Source organism: Pseudophryne corroboree, chromosome 4 (genome assembly GCF_028390025.1).
Source record: "Pseudophryne corroboree isolate aPseCor3 chromosome 4, aPseCor3.hap2, whole genome shotgun sequence".
Lineage (NCBI taxonomy): Eukaryota > Metazoa > Chordata > Amphibia > Anura > Myobatrachidae > Pseudophryne > Pseudophryne corroboree.
Window position 1 is genome coordinate 79,045,656 of NC_086447.1, and position 8,967 is coordinate 79,054,622.

The 8,967-nt window shown below is 40.6% G+C and overlaps 1 protein-coding gene across 1 annotated transcript in view; it reads right to left on the reverse strand.

Moving 5' to 3' along the window:
- Positions 1-4,033, reverse strand: part of LOC134908930 (cytochrome P450 2C5-like) — a 183,141-nt gene extending 179,108 nt beyond the window's left edge. Inside the window, exon 1 of the mRNA XM_063915184.1 lies at positions 3,929-4,033. The gene's annotated coding sequence lies outside the window, so the exon portion shown is untranslated. The remainder of the gene's footprint in view (positions 1-3,928) is intronic.
- Positions 4,034-8,967: the final 4,934 nt, after the last annotated feature.

The window sequence follows — 8,967 nt, forward strand, 5'->3', positions numbered from 1 at the left end:
CCAGGCGTTGTAGGGAGGTCATACAGGCACGTGGAGGCCACACACACTACTGAGCCTCATTTTGACTTGTTTTAAGGGCATTACATCAAAGTTGGATCAGCCTGTAGTGTGTTTTTCCACTTTAATTTTGAGTGTGACTCCAAAACCAGACATCCATGGGTTAATAAATTTGATTTCCATTGATAATTTTTGTGTGATTTTGTTGTCAGCACATTCAACTATGTAAAGAACAAAGTATTTAATAAGAATATTTCATTCATTCAGATCTAGGATGTGTTATTTTAGTGTTCCCTTTATTTTTTTGAGCACTGTATGTATATTGTATATAATATATCTATTGTTTTTGTACTGGTAGGTGGGTGCACATTACAAGCCCTGTGATCCTTGCAGTTGAAACCGAGCTGCAATTGTAACAACAGAAAGATTTTATATATGTATATATATATATATATATATACACACACACACACACACACACACACACACACACACACACACACACACACACACACAGTATACGCCTTGACAAAGGGGCTACCGGCCCCGAAATGTTGGCTGTATGTGACCATTTTTTTGTTTTATCACTAAAGCTGCTTGTTTACTCTTTTCTGGAGTGGCGCTGCTACTCTTTTCCAATATATATATAGGCCCTCATTCCGAGTTGTTCGCTCGCAAGGCGAATGTAGCAGAGTTACACACGCTAAGCCGCCGCCTACTGGGAGTGAATCTTAGCTTCTTAAATGTGCGACCGATGTATGCGCAATATTGCGATCACAAACGAGTTAGCAGTTTTTGAGTAGCTTCAGACTTACTCTGCCTGTGCGATCAGTTCAGTGCTTTTCGTTCCTGGCTGACGTCATAAACACACCCAGCGTTCGCCCAGGCACACCCACCGTTTCCCCGGACACTCCTGCGTTTTTTCCGGAAACGGTAGCGTTTTCAGCCACACGCCCCTAAAACGCCGTGCATCCGCCCAGTAACACCCATTTCCTGTCAATCACAATGCGAACGTCGGAGCGATGAAAAAGCCGTGAGTAAACTTACTTTCTTCATAGTAAAGTTACTTGGCGCAGTCGCAGTGCGAACATTGCGCATGCGCACTAAGAGAATTTTCACTGCGATGCGATGAAAATCTCTGAGCGAACAACTCGGAATGAGGGCCATATATATATATATATATATATATATATATATATATATATATATATATAATCTTTCTGTTTGTGCAATTGCAGCTCGGTGACAACTGTATGGATCACAGTGCTTATAAGCCCACCAACCAACCAGTACAAAAACAATAGGTACTGTATATATATGTTATTTTTAAACTTGCAGCTTGGTTTGAACTAGAGATGAGCGGGTTCGAATGTAACGCCAGAATTAACGCCAGTTCGGTTTTATCCGGATGTTTCTTATTGGCTATCCAAAACACGTGACGTCCGTGAGCCAATAAGATGCCATTTTGAGAACCGAGTAAATCCGAGTAAAACCGAGTAAAACCGAACCCGCTCATCTCTAGTTTGAACTCCGTGGATCACAGGGCTTATAGATGCACGTGATCAAAGTGTTGCAAACAGTACAATTTACAGCAGAGTATAGCGCAGCACACAGCGGCGTGCCCCCTATACACAGTCACTATAAAGCACAGCCACTTGTGAGTCTGGACACAGCACAGCCAGTATAGCAGAGTATAGCACAGTACACAGCAGCATGCAGCATGCCACCGATACACAGTCACTAATATACAGCACAGACACTTGTGACACTCTGGAGTCTGGACAGAGCATAGCCAGTGAAGCAGAGCTTAGCGCAGCATACATCAGCGTGCAGTGTGGCCCCTATACACATTATACAGTAACTATCCAGTTCAGCCACTACAGCAGAGTATAGCGCAGTAAATGGCAGTGTGCGTTCCAGTGAAATTGTGCCAAGTCACGGCCCCGGCACCTTATATAGAATCCAAGTCCCACAAGAATCCGACGCAGTGAAGATGATGTTCAGCCTCAACGCCAGAACGGAATCAGACAGGATGCTCAAAGCCGCAGCTCGAATGCCTGTGTTCGGAGTGGTCCGGATTAGAGGTAATCTCTAGTTTGAAGGTTGTATTTTTATATTTCTATGTGCATTTTATTTTCAATTAGAAGTAAAAACAGCACTAATAAGTATAAAAGTACTAACTAGTTACTCTGATTTTAATAGAAAAAGAGTTTTTGTGTACTCAGCGCTAATTGTGTACTGTAAAAAATTATTATTTAAACCTGAAATATAAATAAAAATAAAACTAAAGTGTGCGGTCTGTCATATCGAATGATTGACTCAGTAAACTGTATGAATAAATATCAATAAGTACTTTATCAAATAGTTGTTAAAAATAACATTACAAACGACACAAGCAGCATTTACTTAATAACAATTACTCAGTTGTTTTACCGATTATTATGGCAAACAATATAATGAGGTTTCTTGGTTATAATACTGTATAAAATACAATTACACTGGCGTCCCAGTGTTAAGTAAAAATAGTCCCGCAAGAATTTATCACAGTCTTAATGGAGGTGGGCTTCAGATGTGTAGGAACATATAATTACCCGTGTGCTGATTCCGTTTGTTGGGCACGGCTGCACTCCAGATAATTGGAGGCTTTTTGATGTTCTTTGAATAGAACTTCACAGGCTCGCTTACTCGTCACGGATGTTTAGACCCCTCTGCGGAGGTCAGCAGCATTCAATCAGCTGTTCGGTATTACCCGTTGTCTGATCCGGCTAACGGCTTTCCATACTACAATACTCTACGATCTGCCAGACGCCAGGCGCTGCAGCCGGCGGCTTTTCACCAGGAGCACAGACATCGATCTCCGTGCTGTGCCGCTGATGTCCGGTGTTCTGCTTACCCGCACCGATTGAATGCTACTGATCTCCGCAGTGCTGTGCCGCTGATGTCCGGTGATCTGCTTGCCCGCACTGATTGAATGCTGCTGACCTCCGCAGAGGGGTCTAAACATCCGTGACGAGTAAGCGAGCCTGTGAAGTTCTATTCAAAGAACATCAAAAAGCCTCCAATTATCTGGAGTGCAGCCGTGCCCAACAAACGGAATCAGCACACGGGTAATTATATGTTCCTACACATCTGAAGCACATCTCCATTAAGACTGTGATAAATTCTTGCGGGACTATTTTTACTTAACACTGGGACGCCAGTGTAATTGTATTTTATACAGTATTATAACCAAGAAACCTCATTATATTGTTTGCCATAATAATCGGTAAAACAACTGAGTAATTGTTATTAAGTAAATGCTGCTTGTGTCGTTTGTAATGTTATTTTTAACAACTATTTGATAAAGTACTTATTGATATTTATTCATACAGTTTACTGAGTCAATCATTCGATATGACAGACCGCACACTTTAGTTTTATTTTTATTTATATTTCAGGTTTAAATAATAATTTTTTACAGTACACAATTAGCGCTGAGTACACAAAAACTCTTTTTCTGTTCTATAAAGTTGGCAACCTAGCTAGTTGCCGTACTCAGCTGCTGTTGTTACACAACTAATTAATTCCTTTTTTAATTAGCGCCGGTTGAATATCCGATAGGGACAGGTGTCCTGATTTGGTTGTTCTTTGAAACTCTGATTTTAATATCAAGAAATTTTTTATATCTATTAGCGCTGTTTTTTCTTGTTTTAAAACCTGGGCTTAGAGGTTGACATCCTCCCTCTACATTTTTACTGCATGGCCAGTGCCTTTAGTGGACCATTTTAGTTTTATTTTTTATTTGCAATTACTACTGCTTTGCAATATACTTTTATATGTAAATAATACAATTGATACTTACATTGCTAAAGAACTTGAAACACCTTACTGGAATACAATAGTGACTTTAAATAACACCAACCGGATGTCTGTACTTATAGTAAGGACTCACCTTAGATTCTGCAGGGGATGCAGTTAGAACTCACCGACTTTATGTTGAAGACTCAGCAAGCCAGTTTCAGTTATATCGTATTTATAGAGAAGCTGTAACGCATAATATCAAAAGGTATTGAAAGGACAAGTTATCTCACCCTGAGTAAACAGTTTTGCAATAAATGGTTTTGTAAACTGGCCAGAAAAAAACCTTAAAGATACACTCAGCAAAATGGCAAAACAGAGATAATGATATAGAATAATTGTAATGTACAGTTATGATCCACTGAGCTACCTTAATGGCTTCTTGTCAGTAGTCATGCTTACGGATGTCCGCTGACCTCCATGTTTTGGTTTTGGTTTTGAATATTGTATTTCCCCCCCAAAAAAAATGTGATAAAAACTGCTAAATTCACATAATTTGTGCCTTTTTTTGTTCATGTCTTATTATTAATTTCAGTAACATTAATGTCCAGTCATTTCCAGACAATTTGTCTATGCAAAATAGGCCATCACCAATGCAACCCAAAAGTACAGTCTATAATGAAAAGAAATGTGATGCAAGGTGATATTTGCCCTTGGGCTCTTCCACGGGCTAGTATTTTGGATATTAAAAAGGACATGCACAGCTTAACAAACCAAGCACTTCAGTGACAGGGACTACCACTTTTGTGGCTGAAGTGCTGGCTTTGTTTTGGCCCTCATAAATCAATTTTTTGGAAGGACTACCTCTGATCACTAATGAAGAGGTTGATGATAAGGACAGTATGAGAAATGTCAGATTCACTCATAGCTATCGTGGACACCCTAGACTCCTCAGGGATGTGTGATAGATCTACTGCCTTAGGTCCTAATTCAACATGGATCGCAAAGCAAATTCTTGCTCTAATGGGCAAAACCATGTGCAGTGCCGGTGGGGAAGATATAATGTACAGAGAGCGTTAGGTTTGGGTTGGGTGTGTTCAAACTGAAATCTAATTTGCAGTGTCAAAATAAAGCAGCCAGTATTTACCCTGCATAGAAACAATATAACCCACCCAAATCTAACTCTCTCTGCACATGTTACATATGCCTCACCTGCAGTGCACATGGATTTGCCCATTAGAGAAAATTTTGCTTTTGCGATCAGGTCTGAATTAGGCCCTTAGTGGTTTTAATTTTTTAGACTCTGAATGATAAATGCTTACATCGTCATGAGAGGCAGAAGAATCTGCCTCACTGACAGTTGCAAAATCACCACTCAGAAATAATTGCCAAGCCCTGAGCCTTTTTTCTTTACCACTGTAAAATATTGTGTTTTTTTTTATTTTAGATGCCAAGACTTAAACCCTTTATGCCTCTAGGCATCGATTTTAGTGAAGTACTAGCTGAAGAACATGACTGGTAGCATTGGCAGCTGCTGCAGAGCTAGTATTTAGTTACTGCACCTGCTCTTCTCTCAACGGATCGTAATCCATATCGACAAACACACAGAGTACTAACAATAGAACAATATATACATTTATACTACATTTTTCACAAATGACAGCTCACACTGCAAGGTATCACAGTATATGCATGCAAACAAACAGTTGAGTTCAATGCATAGAATTAGTAGTTCAAACAATAGATCAATATATATTTTTGACTATTTTTTTCACAAATGACATCTCACACTGTGGGATATCACAGTGCTTATATGTATGCGATCAAATGCTGTGAGGTACAGCACATACAATAATTTGTTCCAAAAAAAATACAATTGCTTCAGCATTTTTTTCTTTTTATTACATTTTTTAAGACTTTATTGCAAATGACAATGCAGAGTCACACTTCTTATATTTGGAGTGGATGGACACAGCACAGCAGCAACCATTGACTGGAGTGGATGGACACAGCACAGTAGCAACCATTGACTGGAGTGGAATGACTACAGTGAACATAGCACAATGGAGACAGAACAGCCCAGCAGCCACTGACTGGAGTGGATGGACAGTGCACACAGCACTACACAGCAGCAGCCACAGACTGCAGTGGATGGACAGTGCACACAGCACTACACAGCAGCAGCCACAGACTGGAGTGGATGGACACTGCACACAGCACTACACAGCAGCAGCCACAGACTGGAGTGTATGGACACTTTACAATGGAGACAGCACAGCACAGCAGCCACTGACTGGAGTGGATGGACATTGGACACATCACAACACAGCAGCAGTCCCTTTGGGACACTATTGTCCAGAGCTGCTGTGCTGCTGACTAGAGAGGAGGGGGCCCAGACGGAGCCTGCACACGGGCCTCCTTCTCTCTAGAAATGCAGCTGGATCTCTGAGCTCCGAGCCTGCACATATCTAGTTGTGCTATGGTTTATTGTTATACACATTTGGGTATTGCTGTACAGTATGTGGTTCTTCTCCTGCATAAACTACATCTATTGTCACCATACAGTATGTGCATAGTCTGCCATCCATTATACTGTAAAGTATGTAAAATATATATTCCTTCTGTATATTTATGTATTCTGTTTCATTTTCCAAACATTCGAACTTATGTGATTTGAGATTCATGAAAATGTGTACAATATTATCTTTTATTTTTCAGGTGCCACAGTGTCTGTAGCGCTGTACAAGGAATATAGACAGTAGCAGTGTAACTTCACAAACTGTATCTTAAGTAGAGAGTTTTTGGGGCTAGATGCATCATCGCTTGGAAAGTGATAAAATGGAGAGTTAAAAAGTACCAGCCAATCAGATACTAACTGCCATGTCACAGGCTGTGTTTGAAAAGTGGCAGTTAGGAGCTGATTGGCCGGTACTTTTTCACTCTCCTTTTTATCACTTTCCAAGCGATGATGCATCTAGCCCTTGATCTTTAAAGATTCAGTTATATCAGGTATGGTTCCCAAAGACTGGCGTATAGTGGAAGTAGTGCCAATATTCAAAAGGGAAGTAAAGCTGAACCGGGTAATTATAGACCAGTTAGTCTTACTTCTCTAGTGGGGAAAGTATTGGAAGGTATTCTAAGGGATAGTATTCAGAAGTTCCTTGAAGCCAATAAGGTCATTAAAGGGAATCAACATGGATTTGTGAAGGACAGATCTTGTCAAACCAACTTACTTGGCTTTTATGAAACAGTAAGTGTGAACCTTGATCAGGGTAAGGAGGTGGATGTAATCTTTTTAGACTTTACCAAAGCTTTCGACACAGTACCACACATGCGACTTATCTATAAGCTACAAGAAATAGGGCTAGGGAGCACAATATGCACTTGGGTCAAAAACTGGTTAGACATTAGGGAGCAGTGCATTGTGGTAAATGGATAATTTTCAAATTGGACTGAAGTGCTAAGTGGTGTGCCACAAGGTTCTGTACTAGGATCACTATTGTTCAACATTTTCATTAACGACCTAACAGCAGGTCTAGAGAGCATGGTGTCAATTTTTGCAGACGATACCAAATTGTGTAAGGTTATAAATACGGAAGAGGATGCTGAGTCTCTTCAAAATGACTTAGTTAAACTAGAAGCATGGGCAGCCAAATGGAGAATGCGCTTCAATACAGTGTAAGGTAATGCACTGTGGTAACAAGAACAAAAATAACACCTACATACTAAATGGGGTAATATTAGGGGATTCTGTACTGGAAAAGGACTTAGGTGTTCACATAGATAGCAAACTAAGCAGCAGTACCCAAAGTAGGATTGCAGCAAAGAAGGCTAATAAAATATTAGCATGCATAAAACGGGGAATTGATACAATGGACGAGAGTGTTATACAAATCACTAGTGAGGCCACACCTTGAATACTGTGTACAATTTTGGGCACCATACTACAAAAAGGATATCCTGGAGCAAGAAAAGGTTCAGAGGCGGGCGACCAAACTAATTAAGGGCATGGAGACACTGGAATACGAGAAAAGGCTTACAAGGCTAGGCATGTTTACACTGGAAAGAGGAGACTAAGAGGGGACATGATCAACATCTACAAATATATAAGGGGACAATACACAGAGCTTGCGCGGGACCTGTTTTTTGGTAAGATCAGCTCAGAGGACTCGTGGACACTCGCTCAGGTTAGAGGAGAGGAGATTCCACACAATACGGCGTAAAGGCTTTTTTACGGTAAGGACGATACGTGTTTGGAATTCCCTGCCTGAGGGAGTTGTTATGGCGGACTCAGTCAACACCTTTAAGAATGGGTTAGATAAATTCCTAATGGATAAGGATATCCAGCGTTATGGTGCATAGTCACGCACTCTAGTTACTATAAAAAGAGGAATAAAACACAACGGCTGACATCAGCATCAGACAAAATTTAGACCAAAATAATCCTGCATAGGAGACCACAAATAGGTTGAACTCGATGGACAAATTGTCTTTTTTTTCAACCTTAGATACTATGTTACTATATTACTATGTGCACTGACCCCCTTGTTTGGTTTTGGTTTCGGATCTGTATTGATTTCATGTTTTGGTTTTAATCTATCAAAACCACCCTCACGTGTTTTGATTTCCAGTCATTTTGTGTCAGTTTTGACAAACTCACAGGTCATAATATTTATTTCATGCATTTTAGTCCAAAGGATGCACCAAGCTAGCCCGCTGACTAAGCTAAGCAACAGCAGTGAGTGGCACAAACACAACTTCAAACATGGCACATCTAGGAAACAGAGTGGTACTGCAGGGGTAGACAGGATGGCAGTTTAATAAAATATCCGACCCCATAGAAAGAAACCAGAATAAAACAAAAATGTGTAAAATAGAAACAGCAGGCATTGATGCACATGCCCCCAGCACATGCATATTCTCAGTGCCCAGTCTGTACCTCCCTCTGGGGGCCCTGGGTAACTGATGACTGGCACTCTGTGCTCATGTAAAGCCCGAATCAATCAGCCTTTTTGTCGAGCAGCTCCCAAAAATCTCCCCAATCACAAAAAACAGCATTCCGTACCTGCGTAGTACAGTGTGGAATACTTTGGGACACACAGTTAAATATTGACCAGGCTACAGTGCTGGTCGGATACAGTGCGGGTTACAGTGCAGGTTGGATACAAAGTGGTACGGATAAAATGCAGGTTA